Raw genomic sequence first — 13,691 nt, forward strand, 5'->3', positions numbered from 1 at the left:
AGATCAGATACCCAACCCAAATTCACTTAAAAAAAACTAAAACAAAAAAACAAAACAAAGAAGGAGTGTGCTGTCTCTCTTAAGTAAGTTAAGTCCTGGAATACTAATTGGAAGACCAGTATTGGTCTTCTGCACAGCTGGACCCAAGGGCTTTAACAAAATAATTAGACCTGGCTCTCTCTCCACCCCTAGGCCTGTTTTTCACTCTTCCAGCTTCATCTTCAGGTAAACTCTGGCCACATGCTGGCGGAGACAGCTACTAGCAGCTTCAGGCTTTTAGTGTCAGTGTATCTATACCCCTATAAAGTGTGCTCCTCCTCGGCTAGTTCTAGCAAGTCTCTGAGTGGCTCTCATTGACCTGCATGGACAAGGTGTGAGTGTCTGAACCACTCTCTCCGATTCTGATTGGCCAGGCCAGGCTGAGAGGTGGGGCAGGGGATGAGGTCCACCGAATGCAAACCTCATACACTGAGAAAAGAGAAGTGTATTTCTCCAGAAGAAAGTGGGAGTGTTAGCACAAGGAGGAAGAATGAATGCCGGACATTACCAGCTAAAGCAATAGATTTGCATATTCCAAACACTCTGAATGTCCACTTTTTCTTCAAGGTTTGGTTCAAGTGTCATTTTCTCTATAAAGCCTTTTCTGGGCCCTTCTCTATTAGGCAAAAATGATGTCTTTTAACTCTCATTTAACTTTTACATATACCTATGTTATGACACATAATTTTGGCTCAGTTATAACTAATCATTTTGCCTTTTTCCTCCTGGCTCTTTGAGGGTAGAGCCTATGTTTTATTTTTGTTTGAATCCCATCCCATTCATTTAGTCAGCAAATATATGAGTACGATGTACCAGACATGACACTAATGCTAGCAAGATGATAGAGTTCAGTACACATTGTCTCCACACTAACAAAGCTTATTTTTAATGAGGAAGAAAAAAAACTACAAAGTATGTGTTGAATTTTGTGGTACAAGTGTTAAGAGCACAATGGTAATAGACATGGAGGAATGAATGAGTTAGCATGATGAAGGGTGGTGTGGAGATGGGAGGTGACTGTTTCAGGAAGAAGGAAGGGCCTATATGAAAGCCTTCAGGTAAAAGGTGATACTATGAGTGTTCAAGGATCTGAATCTCATATGGTATAGAAACAGCATAGGCAAGATCCTAGAATGCATTATTAACCTATTTCAGATGCTTGGATTTTACTTTAAGGACAAAAGACAAAGTTTCAAGAAGGGGAAGAATCTGACTATATTTACACTGAATCATTCTTTTCTACTACAGAATGAGTAAGAAATTGAAGAGGAACAAGACTGAAGGCAGGGAGATTGGAGACTACTGTAGTAGGAGAAGGTAAAAATTGATAGCAGCTTAGACCAAAATCATTGTAAAGAAGATTGGGAGGAGGAGATAGATTCGGGGGAAATGTAGCCCTAGAATTAAGAGGACTTTGTGATTGGTTGCACAGAACAGAGGAGAAAGAAGTGAAGAAGACAGAAGATTCAAACATGACTTCCAGGTTTCTGGCTTGAAATCTAGGTTGCGTGGGAGTGCTGTTTATTGAGATAGTGTGTTGTGAGGCAGAAGCATGTGGAAGGGAGTAAAGGGGAAATGATGAGTTTCAGTTTAATGCTGATGAATATGAGGTATCTGTATGATACCTAAGGGGAGAAACCCAGAGACAACTAGATATATGATCTGTCACTCAAGAGAGATACCTGGGTTCAAAATAAAGATTTGTTGTCCTCATATAAACAATAACTAAAGTCTTAGAGATGAATAAAATGATCTGGGGAGAGTGAGCAGACTTAGAAGAAGGCCTATGACAGACTCTGGAGGAACTACCAAAATGTAACAGGCGAGTAGAGGAGGAACTAACAAAGAACAGCAAGGATTGCCCAGAGTTAGGAGCAGAAACAGGTGACTGTGACATTGAGGAAGCATAAGAACAGAACTTCAAGGAAGAAAGGAAGGGTAACTGTTTCAAATGCTGCCAAGAAAGGCAGTGATTAAAACATATCCATACTGCCTAGCACAACACCTGGTTTCATTCATTAATTTATTTGTCAACTAAATGTTTATTAAACATCAATAATTGGGGCACCCGGGTGGTTTAGTCAGTTAAACGTCTACCTTCAGCTCAGTTCATGATTCTGGAGTCCTGGGATAGAGCCCCGCATCGGGCTTCCTGCTCCGAGTCTGCTTCTCCCTTTCCCTATGACCCTCCTCCCTGCTTGTGCTCTTGCTCTCTCTGTCTCTCTGTCTCTCTCTCTCTCTCTCAAATAAATAAATAAAAGATCTTTTTAAAAAACATTGGTGATTATGCCAGGCTCAGTGCTAGGTGCTAAAACATACAGAGTGGGGGAAAAACTTTTAATAAGTGGTTAATAGATGCTCTTTCAAATAAATGAGTCATCAAATGAATTATTTTTGTTAAAAATTCAGATGAAGTTGCTTGAAGATGGGATAAAATACATGAGGACACACATCATTGTAAGGCTGATATTCACCCAGCTTTCTACTTTTCCTAGTGACAGAAAATTGGTTTGGGCTTAATTAATCTGGGCCAAAGGAAGGTAAAGGACTTCTTAAAGCATCCAGCAGTAATTAGAGTCTTTCACTTGAAAAGCTTTATTTCCAAGTGTAGTTAACTGTCAGTTCTCACACTCTCTCCATTCCTCATAACCACTTTTTTCATCTAGGTTCACATGGAGCCTGTGATTCTTTTTTAAAAGGGCCCGTCTTATCAAATAACACCTGCAGAAATTGTTTATATCATTGAAGCCTGTCAGGTCAAGCTGAGCAAGACAGTCCATTGAAATCTTTTCCTGTGGCAGAAGGTGCACAGGGAATGTAGCAAATTACATCAACATTTCTTCATTTCTTATCCAGGATATGTTATTTCTCATCTGGGAGCACAAGACAGAGACTACAAGGCTGACGACACCTGTTACACCTGTGTTCCACTGTCCGAGGACATTTCGTTCTCAAGGATGAGTCATAAGAATTTGAATTATTTTCTGATGCATGTCATGAAAAATGGCATCAGTGTTTTCAGTGCGAGTTGGATTATATTAATTAAAACTCAATTTCCTGTAGAAGATTTAAATTTAGCTAGTTCATTACAGAATGTGGGAGTAGGAAAGCAGTAGTTCTTCATGACTGGTGTGTGGGGGTGGAGTCTGATGTAAGTTCAGAAGTGTAGAGAAAATGAAGCGTTTAGCTTCCTAATGGATGTCAGTAGTACAAGCAAAAAAGGAGGCTCCTAGCATCAGCCATTCACATGACAAGATTAATAACAGTTCTGTGCATTGGATATCTGCTCTGCACTGTGCCAAATGCCTTATAAACATTCATCTATTTCTAACACTTATCACAAAAAATACCCAACACACACATGCACAGACACATACACACACAAAACTGGGAGAATGAGTTTGCAACAGGTGGTAAGTGGAAGTGTTAACGTGAATAACGTGGAGAGAACCTTAAAAAATTAATTAAAAAAGAAAAATGGGCAAGGGATATCAATAATTAATAGAAAAAGATACAAAGGCTGCTATTCATATAAAAAGATGCTTAGACTCATTTATAATGCAAATAAAAATAAGATAAATTTCTTTAAGAAATTGGCAAAAATTAAACAAAAAGATGATACCAGTATTGGTGAATTTAGGATGAAAAGGCATACTCTTACATTGCAATGTTTTTGGAGACGATGAACATTTTAATTTCATGGTTTATGATCTAGCAAGTACTACTAGGTTATAGCATGAGTTGTGTGATGACTTTAAACAAGAATACAACATTGTTTGTAGTTTTGAAAAATCTGGAAATGATTTAAATATGGATGGAATCCAGGACATATTATGCAACTATTAAAAATTGAGGAATATTTATATTATCAATTTCGGAAAATCTCAATGATCTATTAAGCAAAAAAAAAAAAAAAAAAAAACAGCAATCTAGACAATACAGTACAATAACATTTAAAAAACCTGTAATGTGATACTTTCAAAGACAAGTAGAATTGATACACCCCAACAAATGTAATCAAGAATGAGAGGAAATATTACTGATATCTGCAATAAAAAGGGGGGCACCACTACAGATTCTGTAGACATTATAAGAATAATGCAAATATTATAAACTTCTTTATGCCAATTAATTTTGCAACATAAAGTAGACAAATTTCTTGTAAAAACACAAATTACCAAAACTTATATAAGATTCTAAATAGCCCTGTATCTATTAAATAAGTTGAAATTGTAATCAACAAAGAAAACTACAAAGAAAGTCTTACTACAAAGAAAACTACAGCCCCAGGTATCTTTATTAATGAATTCTGCCGAACATTGGAGGAAGAAATAAAACCAATCTACACAAATTCTTTCATAAAGTGGAGACAATACTCTTTCATAAGCAGGAGACAAATACTTCTTACTTCGTTTTGTGATGTTAGAATAACTCTGAGACCTAATGATGATATTAGAAGAAAAGTTAATTATAGATCAATAACTCTCATGAACATAACACGAAACTTTTAACAACCTATAATATACACAAAGGATAATTTATCATGGTGAAGTGGGGCTTATTCCACAAATACAAGGTTGATTTAAGGCTTGAAAACTGGGATGAGGGGATCCCTGGGTGACTCAGCAGTTTGGCGCCTGCCTTCGGCCCAGGGCATGATCCTGGAGACCCGGGATGGAGTCCCACATCGGGCTCCCTGCAGGGACCCTGCTTATCCCTCTGCCTGTGTCTCTGCTCTCTCTCTCTCTCTCTCTCTCTGTGTGTGTGTGTGTGTGTGTGTGTGTGTGTGTGTCTCTCATGAATAAATAAAATAAAATCTTAAAAAAACAAAACAGAAACCCGGGATGCCCAGGTGGCTCATTGGTTGAGTGTCTGCCTTCAGTTCAGGGGTCCCGGGATGAAGTCCCACATCAGGCTCCCTGCAGGGACCCTGCTTCTCCTTCTGCCTATGTCTCTGCCTCTCTTTCTGTGTCTCTCATGAATAAATAAAATCGTAAAAAAAATAATAACGCTTGAAAACCAAGCTGATGGTATACACCACTTAACAGAGTAAAGGAAAAAACTCATAATGGATGCAGAAAAGGAATTTGGCAAAGTTTAATACTCCATCATGATGAAACCTCTAGGCAAACCAGGAATAGATGACAGCCTCCTCTGTTTGGTAAAGGGCATCCCAAAACAACCTACAGCTCACATCATAGTTAATGGTCAATTGTTAAATCCTTTCCCCTGAGATTGGAAACAGGCCAAGCATGTTTGCTTTCATCATTTGTATTCAACAGTGTACTAAAGGTTCTTGCTGGTGCACTGAGGCAAGAAGAAGAAACAAAAGATATCTAAATTGGGAAAAAGTTGTAAAATTCTCATTATTCACAAACAATATCAGTGAGTATTTAAAAAATACTATGGAATCATCCAAAAGTATAATAGAACAAATGAATTTAGCATGAACATAAGATACACAGGCAATATTAAAAAATTAATTGTATTCTGTATACAAGCAATGAGAAATTTAAATTAAATATCAAATGATACTAAATATGAATGCATCAAAAAACATCAAATACTTTGGAAAATACAGATATCTTACAAAAGATATGCAAGACTTCTATATTGAAAAGTATGAAATATTACTTAGAGAAATTACAGAATGCCTAAGAGATAATGTTCATGGATTAGAAGGCTTATTAACATCTGGATGTCAGTGCATTCCAAATAAGTCCATATACTAATGAAATCCCTATTAAAACACCAGGAGGATTTTGTGAAGAAATACACAACCTAATTCTAAAATTTACATAGAGATACAAAGGACCCAGAATATCTGAAACTATCTTGAAAAATAAGCACAACAGGTAAAATTACAATGCCTGATTTCAAGACTTACTCCTTAAAGCTTAGATCAAGACACTGTGGTATTGGCAAAAAGATAAACATATAGATCAATAGAACAGAATAGAGTCTTACATATATGTGATCTGTGGATTTTTTACCATGGTACCAAAGCAATCCAGTGGGAGAAAGGAAAGACTTTTCAAACAGATATTGCTGGAAAAAATAGATATCCATATATATAAAATACACCCTTCTCTCACTACATACATAAAACTTAATTTGAGATAGATTATAGAACTAAATGTTAAACCGAGAACATGGAACCTTATAGAAAGAAAACATAAGTGAATATCTTAGCCATTTTGGGATAGGCAGAATTTTTTGGATAGGGCATGAAAAGTTCTAACCATTAAAAAAAATAAATTGATTTTCATCAAAATTTAAAATTTCTGTCATGAAAAGGAATTATTTAAAAAATACAAAGACAAGCTACAGACTGGGAAAGATACTTGTAGCTCATAACTCTGAAAGAACTTGTATCTAGAGTATAAAAAGAGTTCCTGTAGATTAATATTAAAAATGAACCAAGAAAAAAATTGATAAGCTAGACTTCACTGAAATTACCAACTTCTGCTCTGCAAAAGACAATGTCAAGAGAATAAGAAGGCAGGCCACAGACTGGGAGAAAATATTTGCAAAAGACATCTAATAAATATATAAAATATACAAAGAACTCTTATATCTCAACAAAGAAAACAACCCCCCCCCCAAAAAAAATAGGTCAAACCTTAAGAGGTATCTCACCAAAAAAGATATACAGATGGCAAGTGAGCATATAAAAAGATGCTTCATAACATAGAGCAGTTAGTATTTAAAGATTTATTCATTTATAAAAAAGAGAGAGAGGGGTGAGGAGGGGCACAGGGAGAGGGAGAAAGTCTTAAGCAGACTCCACATTGAACACGACATGAGCATGACATGAGGCTCTGTCTGGGGCTTGATCCCATGACCCTGAAATCAGGGCCCTGAGATCAAAACATGAACGGAACCAAACGAAAAGTTGGATGCTCAACCAGCTGCACCACCCATGCACCCATAGAGGAGTTAGTGCTTAATGTGTTTAGAGTTTTATTTTACCTTAATTTATTAAGAAGTTCTTTGGGTGGATAGCGGTGATGGCTGCACAACAGTATGAATGTATTTAATGCCACTGAACTGTACTCAAAAATGGTTAAAATGGAAGATTTTATGTTATTTACACTTCATCACAATTTAAAAAAACTCATTGAACACAAAAGACTTGTATATTTTATTGAATGTTAAATATACCTCTATTTAGTTAATTTTATTTGTTAAGGGCTCTTATTGCAAGCATTAAACCAAGTATAGCTTCGATTCTGTGAGCCCAATTTACATATTTAGGAAGATAAAAGCAACCTTTGATCCATATAAATGGATGAAAGACTAAAGGCTCATGGTTAATCACATTGTAGTTTTAAATTTCTACAGCCTAAAAGCCGGAAGCAGGTGTTTTCATCATCTCACAAGGTGTCTACACTTCTGAGCTGAGCAACCTCATTATCCTTCAGCTTCTAGTTGATAACAGTGGTCAATCCCTGAGCACTCAGGATACACAGAAGGCTCAGGAAGATTTTGTTGTCAATGCCATGCATTCCCTTCACCATCTTTGACACTGGAGGAATCCTGGATAGATTTTTTTTCAACGTGGATTCAGTGAGATCAGCCACACTTAATCCAATAGCCCAGTTGGTAAATCATTTTAGCTTGATGACTTTGTAGGCACTTTCAACCACCACCTTAGGCACTTCCTTCCAATCTTCATTGTCACTGTCTTCCCATTTCTGGATTCAGTTCCTAGAGAGAAACGCCTGCTGCATTCACTCTACTCCACAGAGTAACACTTGAGTTGCCATGTTCCCCCCAAATCCATCCATGGCAGCTGCTGGGATGAATGCCTGGTTTTTCAGCTATAAATTAGTGAAATCTAGCAGAATCCAGATTACACCCACTTCCAATCATACGAAATAGACCTCAACTTAAAATATTTTTAAAAAGAGAAAAAGTGCTGAACAAACAAAACGAATAAGCAAACCAAAACGAATGCCAAGGCTTTAAAGCTCTCTGAATAATTCAGCTGAACTGAATATGCAAGTAAGGCTGAGAAATACTTTAATGGTTCTGGTATCGTTTAGTTCCTTGGAGAAAACATTTTCCAGTTGGCCATTCCAGAGCTGTCGGCCCATCTGTACACTGTACTGTGTATTTTAAATTTGGATTCCTTAATACCCGTGGCAGAAAACAACCCTGGTGCCTGCACAGTTCTTTACAGAGACTCACTTGTTTAAAAAAAAATGACTTGTTAAAAAATGAAAGGTCCAACAGATAGAACAGCCTTTAGGATTGTGTTGTGAATTCTCAGAGTTTACTCAGACACAGCTAAAGCCAGGTGAGGCACCGTCCCCTTGCCTTCACTGGAAAGGCTCTGATTTTTAATATGGAGCATGTGAGCCTAGAGTGATGCAAATCCTGGTGAGTCTTAATGGCAGTCCTCTTCAGTGTGATAATCTTTGTTATCTACATCATTCTTTCCACCTCACCATTTGCTGGAGGCAACCATGAGGGCTGTTCAAATAACTCCTTTGTTCACAGACTGCCTGCCTAATGCCAACCAGGACAAACTGATTCATTCACTCAGACTCTGAGTCAGAAGCTAGCCGTATCTAGTGATCTGTCATTTGCACGTAACTATAATTGTGTCATCGAGATCTGTTTTGTTGCTGGTGGCTCTGAGCCAAAGATAATTATTTTATTTTTTCTACCTTAGGATTGCACTCTTCTATAGGCTATTGTGCAAACTGGGGAAGTGTGGATTATATTGTTGTGTTTCTGTCAGCTGTTTTTTTTCCCCCTTGTGAATAGATCTCTAGTGCTGGGTTCTCATCCAGATTTCCTGGTCTCCTTTCTATTTGAAAAAAAAAAAAAAAAAATCACTGGCCACTGTCCCGGCCACTAAGAGACATATTCCTGAGCCTGGGAGTTCTCTTCTGGATACTTTTCCTTTACAAGGCACTGACATCTGACTCCATGGGAGTAAAGCTGAGATTCTCCTTGTGATTCCTGTCAGAAAGTTAAAGTCCTATTTATCTAACCACCTGTTTCCTCCTACTCCCACTAGGCTTCCTTCGTGTAGCCCAGAAAACAGCTTGTAATCAATGTAAATTATATAGGCGTAATCACAGACATAATTCTAGAACTTCTTAACTCTGAGTTAGGATAAAGCGCTTCCTTTATTTGGAGGACATTGTCCCTTAAGAATGCACATTTATTCCCTCGGCACCATCTGATTTCTTAATGTGAAGCCGAAGAAATTGTGGTTTGTGTTTGTAATGTTCTGGCACAAATTCAGAACTCAGTACTTGCTTGATATTCCAGAAAGCATCTCTGTGCTGGTGAATTTAATATCATGGAACAACATTTTTCTAGTGGGCTATAAAATAATGCTGTAGTAATTCACATTTATTGAACAAAAATATGGTAAAAATTGAGTACCTTGTAAGCACTAAATATGGGTGCTTAGGTTCTTATTTGATGACTCATTGGCGGCCTCTCAAAATTTTCCTGTGGCTTTAGGTTTGAAACCCTTTTGTAGGGACATGGTATAGCCTACTGGGGTTGTCACACTGGTCTGATACATTTTTTTAAAAATAATTTAATTGGTTTTGTCTTTCTTCTTTAAAAACAAAAGATATACAAGTTAGGGTTTTTAAAAAGATTTTATGGATTTATTTGAGAAAGAGAGCACTCACCCAGATTGGGGAGGGGCAGAAGGAGAGGAAGAAGCCAACTCCCCCCCTGAGCAGGGAGTCTGATACAGGGCTCAATCCCAGGACCCCGAGATCATGACCTGAGCTGAAGAGAGGCACTTAACTGGCCAAGCCACCCAGGTGCCCCTACATTTTAGTTTTTAAATAAATTCATGTAATGTCTGAATCCAGACAGAATTATAGTTTCTTTGTATAAACTCCCAGATTATATTTTAGGAACTTGGTTAACTACTGAGGCCATGTTATCAGTTTATTGTACCTGGATTTTTAATGGTGTGAATCACTTCTTTCCCAAGACGTTTTTGTAAGTTGTCCTCCTGACTGGGTTGCTGTTGTCCCTCTCTGCACTGTCTCCTACTAGATCAGATACAGTGCTCATCAGTGCAACAGACCATGTGAGGAAGTATTCACTGTTGATTGACTCCCAAGAACTGTAATGGACATCACCAAGTCATAGTCATTTCTAAGGGCTGTGAATGTTTCCCTGCTCTGAAGCCTATGCCCTAATGTAAACTCTCTAAGTAAAAACCTTTTATAGTTAAGATCACATGAATATTCACATCCAATTGTAGACTATTATAATAATACTAAGTCTTCACTAAGGTCAGGTTAACTCCATATTGCATTTCCTGAGATGTACATATTGTATCCTTGAATTTGTCAGATAAAGCTTTAGTTGCTACCTAGTCAAAGCCAGATTTTTTCTCTCCTTGCATTCTGACACATGCATGCTGACACATGAATTTCCTACATTCTGTTGACTCTGTGGGCAGCAGCTTCCTGCCTGCATAATATGAACAACATTATCAGGATATGTTTCTTTACCTATTGTGGTGTTTGGTTATGTGGTCTGACTGGCTGGGGATTTTAATTGGGCTGAGTTCAGTCAGAAATTAACTTGCGAGGATTTTATTGGTAACTCCACATTAGATTTTTGTCCTGTGTTGTCTAAGAAATACAAAAAGTTTTAATGGTAAAATAGGTAAACTGGTCTTTACCATAAGCAACATAGTTCTTGATTCTTTTTTTGAAAGGATAATCTCTGAGCAATGTCAGATGTTGTGGCTGTAACAATCAATGGTATTACTCTAAGTGAAGCAGTAATGCTGGAAGGCCTTTTTCAAATACATGAGCAGATTTGCTAAACTGCCCAGGGACATCTATTTCTTTAATGCAAAGGAAAGCCATCAAGGAAATCTTGGGACATATACTGATCAACATCAAACTCATCAGTGTGTCCTGAAGTGTTCATTTTAAAACAAAAGATCCATTTGAGTACCAGGATGGAGAGCAGGAATATTGAGAATGAGTTAGTTAATTATGCTTTTTCTTGTCCTGTCTCCTTTCAGTAGAATCTCACTTTTGTCTCCAGAAAATAGAAGATGAGCCATTTTTTCCATGTAACTCTTTACTGGGTGAAAAGCAATTCTAACCCTGCCTCATTCTAAAATATTGTCAAAAGCAAACAGGAATTCAAGAGGAACAAAAATTCTAACAACTGATTAAAATGGTCTTTGGTGTACAAAATTCTCGTTAGTTTCTAATCCAATCATATTTTTTTTCATCCCTGCTATCCTGTGATCAATCATAAAACTACACAATGTTTTAGATCACAATAGATGAATGCAAATTTTTGCATGGCTTCCAATAATTATTTTTTGTATTTAAAATAATCAATAACAATGAGTACTCTTATTCTTTTGGGGGGCTTACCCTATAGTCCTAGCCAATTAAATATTGTCTTCACTTATCTTTTAAAGGAGTGTATCACTATGGCTACACAGATGATCTTTACCATTGACCCTTCATCCATTTGTTAATTCTTTCAGCACTCTTGCTAAACTTTTCCTACTTCTCTTGCACCATGTATGCTAGGTGCTAGAGATAAAAAGATGAGTAAAACCCGGTCCTGTCTTTGAACTCACAAAGTAATGGGGAAGCTAAACTTGAGCAAACTTTGGTTTTTACCAATTAAGAGCTTACAGCTGAAAGGTGGTGAGAACACATTATCTTTTTTCAAAAATTGACTGGACTTGGTTTAATTCCCTGCCTTCCTCTACTACCTCTTTTCCCACACCATCCCCACAAAGAGAAAAAAAAAAATGAGACTAAAATCTTTTTTGGAAAAGTCCCTCAGTGGCAGTTGTGGGAGATGATATTACTTCCTAGAGTAATAGAGAAGAAGAAAGAATGTTCCATTCTAGGTCCACACTTGATTTTGTAGAGCCAAAGGGAGAAAACCAGTTAATACTAAACTCCATTTAGTATTAAAGCAACCAGATGTTTTCATCCTGTTCTGAAATGATGGAGGCACATTTGCTTAGAATTAGTTATTTTATATTTTACTTTCATATTTTATAAACAAATAAGTACAAAAATGGACAGATTAACTGGATAGTTTGGACTAGAAACCCAGATGTTTCATTTGTGAGAATTTATGGTTTGAAAGATAATGCAAATATTTAAAATAATTTAAAATCTAACCACTTCCATGTGTCATTCTTTATTTAAAACAAAGATATGTCTGTGTAGATTTTTAGTTTTGTGTAGTTATGATAGCAGAAGTTAAGGTAAGATAAGAGGGGCCCACAGGCTATGTAACATAATATTATTTTTCAAGAAAAAGCAAAAAGAAAGAATCTTAGCAACTGTAGCTACGCAACACATTAAAGATGATTTTGGAGAAAAGAGACTTGTTTATTATTGTATGAAAGACTAAAAAATTTTACAATACTTTTATTTAAGACCAATGTGTTACATATTGACAATACATTGCTGTTTCATTCATTTGATTCTTACTTTAACTAAAAGTCCAAGTTTATCTTTCAGGTTAATGAAAGAGAAAAGGATTCCACTAGCATAAAATATCATTTTAAAATATCTTTAAGGGGTATCCCTGGGTGGCTAAGCAGTTTGGCACCTGCCTTTGGCTTGAGGCGCAATCCTGGAGTCCCGGGATCGAGTCCTGCGTCAGGCTCCTGGCATGGAGCCTGCTTCTCCCTCTGCCTGTGTCTCTGCCTCTCTCTCTCGCACTCTATGTCTATCATGAATGAATAAATAAAATCTTTAAATAAAAAAAGTTAAATATCTTTAGAAATAGCCACATTTTTCTAGAGCATAACATCCTAAAGGTGTAAATTTTCATATTTTTTTAGATTAGGCTGGCTGAGTTTTTATTTTTGATACAATTAAAATTCAGATGTTGTCATTTTTCATTTTCCTGTATTAATAGTTTAAAATCAGTTGAATACAAGATTCTTAGTTAAAAAATATAGTATGAAAGTTATCCTTGTTGTAGTTGATATTTCTCCTTAGAAAGCCTGTGAAGCCTAATTTATTTTTATTTTAAGATGAGAAATTTCGTTATAATGATGACCCTTTTATTTTATTTTTAAAAAGATTTTATTTATTTATTCATGAGAGACAGAGATATAGAGAGAGGCAGAGACACAGGCAGAGAGAGAAGCAGGCCCCACGCAGGGAGCCCAATGTGGGACTTGATCCTGGAACTCCACGACCACGCCCTGGGCCGAAGGCAGGCACCAAACTGCTGAGCCATCCAGGGATCCCCAATGATGACCCTTTTAAAACAAATTTGATTTGTTAAGCAGGCAGGATCAAATTCCTTATAAACACTGATCATCATAACAATCACTAAAATCTTTATTGGTAATTGTTAAATTTTTTTTAGGAATTTGAAAAACATGTTTACTGTTAAATTTTTTTTAGGAATTTGAAAAACTTGTTTACATCAAAGTAATATGTTTACTAATTCATGTGGAACTTTCAAGAAAATGTATGGAGTTAGTTCAATAGGTGATACTTGTCTCCATTTTATATGTGAAAAAAAATCAGTTTTTAAGCGTGTTGCCTGAGACCAATGACCTGTTGAGGATGTCACTAATAGAACTGGCAGGTTTGTTCCCTGACTTGTGGGGCAAATCCCTCTGTTCATTCAAATATTTTGATTGG

Source organism: Canis lupus, chromosome 28 (genome assembly GCF_003254725.2).
Source record: "Canis lupus dingo isolate Sandy chromosome 28, ASM325472v2, whole genome shotgun sequence".
Taxonomy (NCBI): domain Eukaryota; kingdom Metazoa; phylum Chordata; class Mammalia; order Carnivora; family Canidae; genus Canis; species Canis lupus.